The 14,386-nt window shown below is 36.5% G+C and overlaps 2 long non-coding RNA genes across 7 annotated transcripts in view; one reads left to right on the forward strand and one right to left on the reverse strand.

Moving 5' to 3' along the window:
- LOC118647587 overlaps positions 1 to 14,386 on the reverse strand; it is a 440,336-nt gene that overhangs the window by 270,182 nt on the left and 155,768 nt on the right. The window lies entirely within an intron of this gene.
- On the forward strand, positions 2,058 to 7,394 carry LOC118647588. Its single transcript, XR_004964790.1, has 2 exons — positions 2,058 to 3,059; positions 3,175 to 7,394. It is a non-coding gene; the product is annotated as an uncharacterized LOC118647588 (long non-coding RNA).

Below are 14,386 nucleotides of genomic sequence, written 5' to 3' on the forward strand. Positions count from 1 at the left end.
AATTGCATTCCGCGAAAGGATTAAAAAAATATTCTGTGACGGAAATTACTAATTCTCGAGCGCCTTCCGTGATAAGCGCGGCTGCTTTCCGTTGCAGAAAATTGGTGGCCGACGTTTATTCGTAATTTGCGAGAGGACAAGGTGAAATCGTCATCTACGACGGCACGAGCCGGAAATAAGTGGTGGAAGCTGCGGGAAGTAAGGAGGGCTTCTCGGGATAACAAACAGCGAAAAGTGGTGAGTTGTTCAAGAAGAAGGAAAGGCGGAAAGAGGAGGGTACTGAAAAGGGGGGAGGGCAAGGCGAGAGACATCGCCGCAATTCCCATTCAAATTAATGCAAACGGTCCCCGCTGCCAGGGCCAAAAGGAGGAGGATTCCGCCCACATTTTTTCCTCTCCGTGCGACTGCAATGATGAACATTTGCGTCACGCCATTCTTCGAAACCGAGAGACGGAACGAGTCTGCTCGTTTCGTCTACACGAAGTCGCCCCAAGAAAGATCTCATTTCTCACGAGAGTTTTGCATAACGCGCCCCAGCGGGGGCAAAACGAAACAAAAACGTATTACACCGCGTTGCAACGGTAGCCAAAGGAATTTTCGAAAAGAAAAATAACAGATATCTGTACAAGATAATACTGTTACGTTTCGCGGATTATTTCGACGTTTATTTGAGGGGATATTCAATTGTCCGCAAATCTCACCGGCGCTATCTATGACACAAATGACGGCAAAGCCATAACCGTGAATTAATTTAATGCGCGTACAACCGCGAAACTGTCATACAGTAACGATCGCGAGTATTATAGAGAACGCGCGCAGTATTTGCGTACAGTGAATAATTCATAGGAGTATTGGCATTTTTCCCATCGTCGTCATACGATGCTTATTGAAGTAACCGGTTTACGCTCCAAATGCGAACAGCATCCAAATGCATATAATATTTTGATAATGTAAAATAACAATAGTTGTAGTAATGGTTCATAAACTCACAATTAAAAAGAGTTAATTCAGAAAATAAAAGCGTATATGCTATAAAATTTTGTTATTTTTTTAAATACCTCTCTTTTAAAATACAAGTAATATCTATTAATGGTCAAAAGTGATATTGGTATAATATTTGCTCATTTTATATTTGCTAATGATTTTATAAATTGTAATTTAAGATCAACAAAGATCTTTAACAATATTTTCTAGATAATTATTTCGCAATATAGGCAGATGTAAAAATAATGTATTTTATGAGGTTAAGAAAAACTTTTAAAAACTATTTTGTACATCAAATGTATAATAAATAATTTTTCATAAGAGCATGATTTTCTTTATTATTAAAATTGTATGTAATAAAGTCTCTTTGGTAATAAAACTGCAAATTATATATTTTTACTTTTACAAGTAAAAATATTCAATATATTTCAATATATTTCACGCGAAATAATCACATAATAGCATCTCACCGTATTTCGAATATACGACCACAGAGAAGACTAAATCTATAGAGTTCTATCGTTTAAAGACTGTTTAAAGACAGCATCTCACGTCTAGCCATGAAAATTCAAATTTTTCGGGCAAAATAATTGTTTAAAAAATGTTGTAATTATTTATATCACCGGAACTTTTTAGAAAATTATTGTACGTGTCCGGAACTATATGAGAACTGCGTTAAAATAAATAGAACTGTCGATATTCGACCAGCATCTCATGTCTAGACCTATAAATACAAGTTTTCCATCAAAATAGTTGTTGAAAAATACTTTCTAAATTTTTTAAAATAATTAATTTTGTCTATCTGAGATGCCAGTTACACCAAATCCACGTGCGCAGACGTATACACATATATACGTATGTTTTGTAACAAAAAATTTTTTTTAATTAATTTAATTATCAGAACTATTGATAGAACGTCTCTAAACAATAGAACTCTATAGATTTAGTCTTCTCTGTGGTCGTATATTCGAAATACGGTGAGATGCTATTATGTGATTTTGGAAGTTAGCATCTCATTTATAAAAATTTAATTAAAATAGGTAATTCAACGGAACTATTGTTGAAACCTATCAAGAACTGTAGAACTATGCTGGATGCAAGTAATTCTGCAGTATTTTTATGAGATGCTAAACTTTGAGATGCTAACTTCACACACGTCGAAATAATATCAGTGAAAGATAAACTGTATAGAATCAAAAGAATACCACCTTGTTTCATATGTATGTTGTTTAAGTATATTTAATGGAATTTAAAAGCTTATCATAATACCATTAACTGTCATTGTTTCACGTTAGTAAGGATGTTCTGTAATGTATAATACTGGCGTTAGACAAGTTCAAAAATTTATATGTGAGTGACGTTTATTGTGGGTCTCAATTATGCACGATCAGCGAGCTATGCAACATATCGGTTCCTTTATCCATCTGTTCATCTGTTCACTCATATGAATGTCGCTATGTCCCATGTCTATCAGCTCGTATCGTTTCCTATTGGCTACATTAATGTGCATCATGGTTATACTACTACGATTTATTTATTTATAGATCTGCAGAGAGCGGAGACAGTTGTGATGCATGCTAGGATGAAACACAAGAGAGTTTCGTAATAGTTTGTTTATTGCAATGTGCATGCATAATTATCAATTTTATAGATAAAATCTTTTTTTAAGTACGTGTATATTTATAAAATAATATGTATTAAATTTTTGTGTTCTTCTGAGAGATATTTAGTTGACACATAACCTAACAATAAGGTTAGTTAATTAAAAAAAAAAGAATAGATTAGTTAAGATAAGTTAATAATATTGACCGTGTAGCGTACTGTATTTTCTATTTACTTTGATTAGTACTGCACACGCTTTCGTTGTCAAAGTCCAAAGGATTAATCTTTTACTGCCTAAGGCCAGTATTTGCTTTTCGAGAAGCTGAGTTTGCTGGATTACGCACAGAAACCGCGCGAAGATACACTTCGAAACTGTCTACGCTGAAAATTAAGCCGAGCAGTAAGGCAGCAATAGTGCCGAGACGAAAACTACAACTCGTAAACAGAGAAATAGGGCACTCAAAGTGCAATTGGTAGATCCATGTTTATTTTGCGAACCATGGCTTAAATAAACCTGAAAATTTTATACGTCATAGAGTCAATCGATCACTAGATAGAACATTCACATAAATGTATATTTTATTTCAGCGAGGAAATACGCAGATGAAAAACGGTATAAGATGAAGGAAAATAATTCGAAGGGACGATGCATTAATGTAATGATGAAGCACCGGACAAAAGGGTGCCTTTCGGACTGTACAAATACGTGAATTAAAAAAGGATATTTAATCGCGCTAATTGTCAAACAAGACTCGCTCGAGTATCCTGATCCTTTAAAACGCACGCCAAATATTAATTATGAGAGTATGACATTTGTGATGATGAAAAAGTTTCTACATTTCACTCATCGTACATGGACACACGGTAAAAGTGCATAATAAAAAGCACGCGTTTAAATTGAGTTTTATATTTTTCTGAAATATTGCCACGTATGAAAATCCTATACGATAAAACGCGACATTTTCCTCTCTCTATATAGACATTCATTCGGCGATATAATTACAGAATCCTACACTAAATAATTTGTCAAAATTAATATATGTATCATACAACTGTTAAAAATTACAAAACTGGCTAAAAAAATAAAAGTATGTTTGTGTATTAATTCATTATTATTTACATTCATTCAGTATTCAATAGATCTATCAATATATCAATATCACAAATTGAACATTCTAAATAAAATTACTATTAATTATTTTTCATATATTTTTATTGCATTGATAAAATTATTGTAAAATTAAACTAAATACACTGTGGGAAAAAAAATAGGAAAAGAAATAGCTTCGGGCAGTAATATCGCAAAAATACAAACTTGTATCGCAATCAACGCTGATTATTCCATTGCGAGGAATACCGCGAGTTGATCAAAGGGTAATCAAACATGAGCTTACGAATTTCCACAAAATTCCCTTGTGAAATCGTGCATACGTTATTATAGAACGCCACATATCCCTCGAGGTGCATAAAGCGAAAAAAGGGGAGAGAAAAATATAAGACTGAGCAACGGCGTGCCCGCTAATTTCTCTAATTTCGCTAATAAATTGTCCGACGTAAAAATTCCCAGGTGGATTGTAAAGATATTAATTTCTTCCTACAATCCCCATCCGTTCCTTCCCCCTGTCTCGTTTTCCCCGAGTTACGCGTTTGTACTTCTGCACAATCATCATCAGAGAGAAAACGCGATACGCCAGAACCATGCGCGACAAAGACGAGGACGGAATTATTGTAAAAGCACGCTTGTATTATGTTTTATATTATAGTTATAGATATTACACTCTATGAAAGTCCACAACCGCGTCAGGGAAAGCGCAACAAAAGCGAACGCAGAGAGATCAGCACCGTGGTAAATCGAGTCAAAAATAAAAAAAGCACGTTGAGAGACGATGGCGTTTCGGTAGCGACTTTGTGAAGTGCTTTTCGCGAATTATGCTTGTAATTATACCGCGGACCAGTCCGTTCACCCAAATGCACGCTCGAATATTTCAGCCCGATTGTCGCCGATGTGATCACACGAGTGTGCATTAGATATTAGTGAAAAGCATTGTGCTGTGGTCAGACGCAATGGCTGCTGCTACACGCTGGATGACTTTCTACTCGTGACGGGTGTCTCCATCCGTCCGCTCGACTGCTAAACTTTTAAATCTCGCTTTTGTAATAATAATTAATAAAAAGTTGTTAAAGTGTATAAATATCAAATAAATTCGCTCAAGATATAAAAAAATATCTCGATTATAAGAAAGTGAAATAAAAATCGTATTAAACTTTTATGAGTGAAAGTAGAACGTGACACAGTTATTTACACAATTAGTTTTTAATCTTTGATAAAGAGAAGCAAACATTAAAATGTTTTCACTTTGTAATGATTTGTGAAAATATCCAAAACGTACTTTAATTATTTTTCAATATTCGTATTTTTCTTTTATCGGATATTTTATTCGATATTTTTATTTATCTATATACTGGCTGATTGCATATTCTACTAATACAAAACAATCATGATATTTTTAAATCAAATTGGGATAAAAAATATCGGGTTACTGCAACAATATACGCTGAATGTTGACAAAATCATAAATATACTTGTATTTTATGTTTTTATCAGACAATATTTTATATGTTGCGTACCGAGCATCGGACTTTTCTCACTACAAATTTTGGGGTAAGCAGAATGAATCATCCTTTATGTCTTCCCCCTTCCAAGACACGCTAACGAATTGCGTGTTAAATGCCCGCGAGAAATCACAAAAAACATCTGCATATGAGAAAATTTTTCTGGCGTGGAATTCTAGTATACATAATTCTTTCTGCTCGTTATCAAGAGAAAGCTGTAGCATTTCCGTTGGAAAATTATTACACATTCTAGCTCTGATATATACTAAAAATATAAAAAAAAAAGATGATATGTTAATATTTCCATTTACATTTCATACAACAACTTTATCAATAATCAATATTTTAAATTGAAATCTTCACGATTACACTTGTTAATGTATTATTCAATCAATCGATTTAATATTATAAAATATTTATTATATAAGATTTTATTTATAAAAATGACAGTACTGCATAATGGCTTGTAGAAAAATAAGGATGATAATGTAAATCTCTCACAAAAATAAATTTAAAAATTGGTTTTGTTTAAAAAATAGTCTTTTGTAATAAAATTATGTTTATTCAAAGTAAAGAGGAAATATTTCAAAATATGTAAATGTACATATACCTAACGTATAGTGTGTAGTATTAAAAATGTGTAATAATACTATATAATATTGTAATGTAATAGAAGTAATGTAAAAGAGAATGAGAAAACATGTGTAATTAAATACTAAAATATCTGTTAAAAAATGCTCAAAAGTAAAACTGCCTTATAATTATTATGTATTGACATATTAACACCACTGCATGTAACAAACTAGTAAACAAATAATTTCATAAATAATTGCTAAATTGGTCGTTACCTAATAATAAAAATATTATGAATAGTCATTATAACTTAAACCGTAATACCTTCTTCTCCTCCACTAAATTAGAAAAATTAATCTCCTCGTAAAAATTTTGTAAGCATTTTATCGAATATTTAATGAGACCGTTAATATCAGGCAAAAATGGATCTATTAATATTCGTGACATATAGCCATTGAAAAAAAAGTTTCCAATGGTAAGAAAACTTGACTCGTCAATATGCAAAGAACGACAGATTAAATTGCAAGTTGCTATTCGCAGATCGAATCGTGCTTTGTGTGCACGGGATAATAGAAGTGTTAAACTTCGCCTTTAAAATTTAATTTTGCGCTTTAAAACTCCAGAGTAACGTTCCGACGAAATTTCCCGAACGCGGTGTAAATTCCGCCGAAATAGAAAAAAGCCACGAATGACCCATGGCTAGGGTTGCCATATTAAAATTTTTTTAACTAAAACTTACAGGCCCGGACATTTCTGTTGCAACCCCGGACATATACAAGAATACGTTAATTACACATAATAAATATAATAAAAACCGCTCAATAAATGGTCGTGCCATTGGAAAAAGCACGATAAAAGAAATAAATAATTAAAACATTTAAAATCCTGGACGCACATAATTTTTTCGGACAAATTTTCAACACTTTCAAAAATCTCCCCGGACGACCCCAAATCTCCTAAAAAAAGAGAACAGTGTCCGGGGAAAAGAGGACGGATGGCAACCCTACTTATGGCGGAAGAGCCTTTATTATAATTTTCCGGCGGTAGCCCGACAGCGTTGATGGTGGACGTCACATTGTCATCAATTTCGCGCGACCAGTACAGAATCCAGCGGGAGGGCCGGAGATGAAAAGAGATGATTCCAAATACTCTCTGGTATAGAGCGAATAAATGCGAGATTAACCGCGATCTAATTAACAAACGCTTTCATTAGACTTTCTTCCGGTAGCTTCATGGAATTAATTTCCCCTAGACTATCATCGTGTTTCTATGTCTCGCAAATATATGTACGACGCTTCTTCTCTCTCTCTCTCTCTCGGAGGTTTTATATGGATGCTCGGAAACAGAAGGAAAGCTGTGGTACACGGAACTCGTTTTTACCATGGCGACATTGAATCGGCCAAGATAAGAAATGTCATTTCCCCAAGACAATGAACGTGTCATTATTTGCCATGTACAAAATGAACCAACCGAGAATATATACGTACACCGCCAAGTGCCTCTCCTTCTTTTCTTAAAACGTGTAAGAAACCTAAACAAAATAGATGATTTTTCCCCGACTAAAATTAAGCTAATCTCAATGAAATCGTAAGCATGCTATTACGGCTTTTTATTGTCAAAAATTCAAAATAAATGTAAATATTAACAAAATATAATATTGCTGAAAGAGCAAAATTCTCTCTCGTTGAATGCAATTTGCCCAAAACAACTTTTCGCGTTAATTTGATTAGTTCTAACATACATCGGATTCTTATTTAAAACTTTCCCGTTTAATCGCTTTTACGCAAAGTTAGACGACCTCTCACCTACCGTCTTCCGCGTTGAGAGAATCTGCCGTATGATAAAAATCGGAGAACATTCTGTCTGGAGGAATGAAAGCGTGACGAGATTCCTTTGACTGTCAATGGATTAACAAACGGCGACTCGTCTGCAGTGAACCGCACAAAGTGCCGGACACGCTCAAAGCCCATGCTACTTCGCCAAATACAAAGGTTACGCACAATGGAGTGGCCGCTGGTCTCGGAAGGGGGCGTCCCTGGAAGGTCTAGTTATAGCGTTGGACGGTGATACTACCAAGCTAGCTCGAAGGCAAGGCTTGTGCGTAGCGTTGGTCAAAGGCTGTCATCCCGCGCAAGTGTTACCACCTGTCATCGCCAGGCTATTTGTGAATTTCGTACCGTATAACGTAATCCATGAGTACAACAGCATGGCTCAAACATCAGACATGATTTGACGCTTCACGCAAACACCTCCACTTTCCATCAATTAACATAAAAGGTAGCATCTTTTAAATATGGTTTTAACGTTCAGAAACGCAACTGCTCGCAAATACTGTCATTTTTATATAGATAAAGAATACCCATAGATGACGTAGCGTAAGTGCGGATTCATCAACATGTACGATAAAATTACAGCAACTATGCGCAGAATTATATCACGGGCGATTCACTCGCGCGTTCGTTTCAAGGTATTTAAAGCCACTCCATCACCGAATTCTCTACACAATTGAAATTCTGACACGGGCAAGAGGAACGCATTAACTAATGACGATCAGCCGGACACGTGGCATCGTCCTCTTGTGATTGATTACGTCCGCGTAAAAGCCCAGCCACGTTGGTAGAGCTCGCGGAGGGCAAAAAATAAAAATCCCGCGCCGCCTAATAAATACGTCGCGCGCGAGTATCGATCGCCGCGCGAGTTGCCGCCAAACGATTGCGTTCCGCCGTTCGGACGGGTACGTTCATTAAACGTCGTACATCAACGACTCGCTGACAGCAGATTGCCGTTCCGCAATCACTGTATTCAGCTGATTATCATCGCGTTAAACCAAGTTAATTTGGGTATATCTATTGACTAGCGTCAGCGATCTACGTGCGAAGCGTGCGGTGTCACTCGCGGAAAGGCCAAAGGAATTTCGTCGTATCCGCACGATGGTGAGGCTGCGGAATAACGACGGGACCACCATGGGCGGGCCTTGCCATTGTGCGATTAATTTCAGACACGTCAATGCGCGGCTCCGCGGGATGAAGAGCCGCGTCTGTGCCGGCCGAGAATCGCGGCCGCCACCGTCGCGCGCCGTCGCTGCCGCCGCAATTGCTACCAGCCTCGGTCTACGTCGCGCTACAATGGTGAGCGACGGCGAGCTTTGTCATTAATTAATTCGCGAATGCAATATTAATGGTAAGTAATCAGCCGCGCCTGAACTGCGCGCTCGTGGAAATCACCTATTACAATTACTAATTGCATGCGTCGGGCTAGCGAAGCGTGGCCGGTCGCCGATCTAAATACACAGGGATCCGTATATGAACGCTGGGCGTTCGGAAATAGGGCTTACGGTTGGTTATCCATCCTCGAATTACATTAACATCGTAATTAAAGGAAAATAACGTTGCGTAATCGAATAGAGAAACAGTGATTTCACTTCGTGCGTTCATGTAGAAAAAATAAACGACCCCTCTAAATAAAGACAAGAGAATAAGTAGCGAAATATTTAAGTGAAACGTAAAAGTATCACGGAAAAGGCAGTTGTGGCTCGGTAACAGGTTTCCTGAGAAGAGAAAAAAATTTAGATATTTTTTGAGCGTGATATTTTTTCTCATGTTGTGCCGCCCACAGTAGTGACGAGTAAGAAAATTACAAATTGCGAAATTGATCGAAAATACGAATTACGGAGCGCGGAATTGGCTAATAACTCGGTCGGAACGGTCGGGCAATTAGTGACAAATTTTAATTAGACCGCCGCAAACGAGACTCCTCGTTATCACGTACAACAGTTTCCTCGTTTCGAGCGTTCCGTCGATTCTTCGATCATACCTGCGGGTTGGGAAACGCGGCGACAGGTTATTCGAAGCTTTTATAATATCCAACACGAGTCCGGGCTTTGTCGGACTCTGTCGGACCCTAGAGGATTTTCGCCTCCCCTCTTCGAAGGGATCCGGCTTAATGGTGGCTTTGAAGCGTTTCGTCGTTTGATGGGTTTGCCGATGCTGTAATACGCCATGGCAACAGCCGCTTTAGCCCATCACCTCGCTGACTTCCATCATCGTGCCTTTTAGTTAGATTCGTCTATGAGCTGGATCAAGCTGTGCGCCAGCAGTAAAATACTTCGACGACAGTGGTACACTCTCTCTGTCGGAATATCACGCTTAGACGTTATTCAAGCCTTTGTGCGCTCGAGCAATTCGCTAATGAGGCGCGCCGTAATGCCGACTGCATTAAAACGATCGACTATTATCTGTCTGCCTCTCATAAGTACCTGGTAATACTTGGTAAAGACCGATTGCCATGCATAAAAGCCCACCGACCACTCCATTTTCATTACCAAATCAAAGTTGAAGCTTCCAATTTTATGCGGCGTAATAAGCGCTGTGGATCTTGAGACTTATCGATCGTACCGTCGAACCGCAAATCTGTTTACACGTCGGAGAAAGATCGCCCATTATATGGAATTGAATTAATCCATTAAGCCGCCGCGGTCAGTTTGGCGCGGTAAGTGAAACGCGAAATGAAATCGTCGAAAAGATATAACCAGCAGTCCGATATTACTTATCCAACGAATCAACGTTAATTAAACGAGAAAGATAAATCGTTATCTCGCCACATATAATTAAAAATAAAATCGATCGTAAAGGCACGTATTAAAATAGTAAATATTTTTTACATTTTAATAATTTTATCCTCTCTTTTTCTCTGCCTCTCTCCTTGTAAATAGACATTATTCATTACGTAGGTATTGATCGTAGGGTCTTAGAAAATATAAAGCTAAATATGGCCGAATACATATAGATAATTAAGAAATCTATTTCTGAGTTTCCTTTCAGAAAATATGATTTTATCTTCACATACAAATTCGATTATAAATGAAATTGAGACCTGAAATATCGAAGTATAGAGACTAATAGGTTCGATATTTTAATTAAGCGTCGCTCAGAGAGCATGGAGTCGTCATCTATCTAGACTTCACAGAGAGTAGAAGTGCAGATTTCTGTATGGGGAGAGCTGTGATGATGTTGTAATGGTGGCGGCGACGGCGATGGTAGTAGTGATGGTCGTATCGTAATGTACATCAGAGTTCCTCCTGGTCTCTGTGAAGGTCGGAAAAGGGGATGCTGCTTTTGGTGGAAGTACGTGACGGAGGAGGGGGGAGGAAGGGGTGCAAAAGCGGAAACGCGGAACCGCTGCCGGATATTGAAAATACCTCGAGAGCCTCTGGACACGCAAACTCGCGTCATCTCCTACGCGGCATTCTATTCACACAAGTTAATGCGAGGAAAGCAGAGCGCGAACCGTGAAATCGCAGTGTGTGTAGTACACGTACGTGGTTCTCCAGAGCGTTGAATGTATGTACCTGCAAATCGGGACTAATGTCGTGTCTGCACACCGGCTCGCCGCCACTGTCGTGTCGTAAACGACGATATTCCTACGCAGGAAGATACTAGAATCCGTTTACGTTTGCCCATAATGAAAGCGGCGAGGCATACGGGACGGCGCGGTGTGGCGTCAAAGCGGTGACTCTAATTGAACGCGTCAGAAACCGCGTCTTGCGCGTTTGTGAATGCGCCATCGCCACGCGGAATAAATGGGACTGCCTAATTCGACGTGTTCATCGGGAAAACGCAGCGATATAGTGTACTGTGTTGCGAAATAATTGAGTGCAATCCAAAATCCAATGCTGAAAAGAAGTATCAATTGTAATTGTGCATAAGATAATAATAATAGACATTAGATGTATTCACGGAATTGTAAACAGTTTAAATTTGCACTACTTGCCTACATTGCGTGCTGTGCCACGCTCTGGTGTTTACATTTGTACATAATGAAAGCGGTAATGTAAACCGAGTTGCATTAGGTAGTAAAACAATAAACCCAATTGAGCTCCGTGTAGACAACATTCGCAATCTCGTGAGGCCGTAATTACGGTGTATCCTATTAACATCAAAGATAAACTTTTCTAACATACGACTTCAATTTGTATCCACTCCCATAGAGAAATCGTAAAATTTGATGCCAAAGTGCAGTCATAATTAATTCTTTGAAGATATGAATCATAAGAAATCACGCTTTTACAAAGTCCTCAAATAGTTAATACTTAATGCATTTCGCATTTATGCCATGTGCATTTCTTTCTTAAATATAAGAATATCTGAATGCACGATTTTTATTCCCTTTCTACAAAAATTTAATATCTAAGGAGCAGGCTTAGTTCACGCATATTCTTCGACCAAGACACCTCAAAAATTCAATCTCGAACACAAATAATTTCAATTTCCTAATTAAAAAAAAATTATGTATATTTAATTTAAAAAATTAGAAATTTTAATTGATAAAAATTAATGACGTTATGTAGACACAATCCATAGAGTAAGAGTTTGACAAACTAAAATGTGCGTTAATCGTAAAAGTTTATCAGTTAAATCAGTACAAAATAACATCATTAGTGAAAAATCTGCGCGAATGATACTTTCGATGTCCAGTAACATTTTCGAGAAAACTTCCTTGATAATATAAAATATTTTATTCATATAAGACTATATTTGCAGACCTAGCTTTCGTGTCGACTTCTCTTGCGGATGTCTCATTGCGCAGGGCATAAAATAGTTCAACAGTAACGCATGGGTCGAGAAAGCGGAAATCATGTTTCAGGGTGGCGTCCCATAGCATTTCTCGAATAGTCTCGCTATTGCACACAATCATACTTGCCAACTTCTCGGGGCGAGTAACTTCGGCATAGATGAGTTCGAGATTGAAATGTTCTCTGTCGATAGATACCGCAGGAGACGGCGGAATAGAGTCAAGATAGATCCTCGATTTCTTCCAAAAGTTTCTCAAAATTTAATTTTACGTTTTATCAAAGATATTAAAGTGCACTTTTACAAATCACTTATATAATTAGAAGAAAGTTTTAATTTTCGTACATGTACATAGTACATCGTACATAGTACATGTTATTATTTGACATAAAAATCGTACATTAATTTATTATAATTTATCCATTTACAGAAAAAAAACAAATAAATAACGAGCTGTTACAATGCAATACATTTTCATAAGTGAAATAAAACTACATCATCTCTTCAGCCCGACTTCCCTGTTAATTTGCAAGAAATTAAAATATACGCAGTTCTATATCAGCATTCTATTGCTAGTCCTAATTGCAGCCGGTTAGTTGTGAGGATACTCACTTTATCGCTCTTCGTCGAGATAAAAGTAATTGGATCTCTGCTTGGCAAGAATTTGCATGCGAAATACGAGTATCCGGCGTTTTTATTTTGTTGACGCCGACCGGTGAAATTTGCAATGACTCCCTGAAAAAACTGACGCGCTTGTGATATTCTCTGCGTGAATAAAAGTTACAGGTACACAACACGCGATAAAATTCGTTAAAATACTATTGTTCAATGTATTTCAATTCCCCGCTATTTACTCTGTAGACAATATGTTTTTAGTCAATCACAAAGCCTTTTCGATTGAAACGACTGTCATTAAATGAACAATGATTATTTTTACGAGATAAGGTGGGGGAATAGGGATTCAATATTTACAATACACCTTTCTTTAATCTGAGAATAGTTGTTGCGAGCGTTTTTTATATCCCAGTATCAAAAAAATGAAGCTCACATCCGTCGTAACAAATTGCTTTACTGATTCAAAATCGATATTCACCTTTTATTCGAAGATTTTGAGATACAATTTGTATAATAGAAGCAAGTTATAGTTCATATATTTATGGCACTCTGTTGAAACTAGTTGAAATCATTTCAGATGATCGTTTACATTATAAAATCAATCAAGTATAGTAAAAGTTCATTAAATATAAATTCGAAATAATAATACAAGTTTGAATGAGGTTTAAATTAAAACTTTTTACCTTCTTCAGAAAATATTAATTATATATACTATATATACATATATATATATACACATACATACATATATACATATAATGCGTTAGATATTAATAAATTGTAAAACGATTAATAACATACAATACGTAGTTAATAAAACTAGACTTTTAATTGGAATATTAAAAAATCACTTTAGATAATCATTAAAAAAAAGTGATTATTCGAAAGAATTAACGTGTACAAATAACATTCGTTATCTATAAAATATATAACAATGCAAATTTTTGCAACGGACCACCCTGCTGCAATGTTCTTGCTCATTATCTCCACAAGGAGGACCGGGATGAATGGTCTCTGATAGGAGAATGGTCAAGAACAAGTTTAAATCACACGCCTGGCATACGATATTCGCACTCGAAAACGGGTATCCGTTAAGATAACGAAGTCTTGGTTATACTTATAAAAGTGACTCACACGTATTATCTTTATATGTCTGCTTTCATGTACAGGGTGCTCAAAAATTGTATTTCTAGAATCATATCTTCCCTTTGCGCGTTTTTAATTTTATTGATCTTGTTATTTAACACAATATATATCTATTATAATTGATGCGTATGTCTATACAAAGAAATATATAACAAATAATTTATAATTTTATACAAAAAATATTGCTTTTTTATAAACAAATTAAAAAAAATCTATTTTAGAAAATGGAGGAACCATATTATCTCTACTTCTCTTTGCAGTATCATTACATTTTTGTAAACAAC

Source organism: Monomorium pharaonis, chromosome 10, assembly GCF_013373865.1.
Source record: "Monomorium pharaonis isolate MP-MQ-018 chromosome 10, ASM1337386v2, whole genome shotgun sequence".
Classification (NCBI taxonomy): Eukaryota; Metazoa; Arthropoda; class Insecta; order Hymenoptera; family Formicidae; genus Monomorium; species Monomorium pharaonis.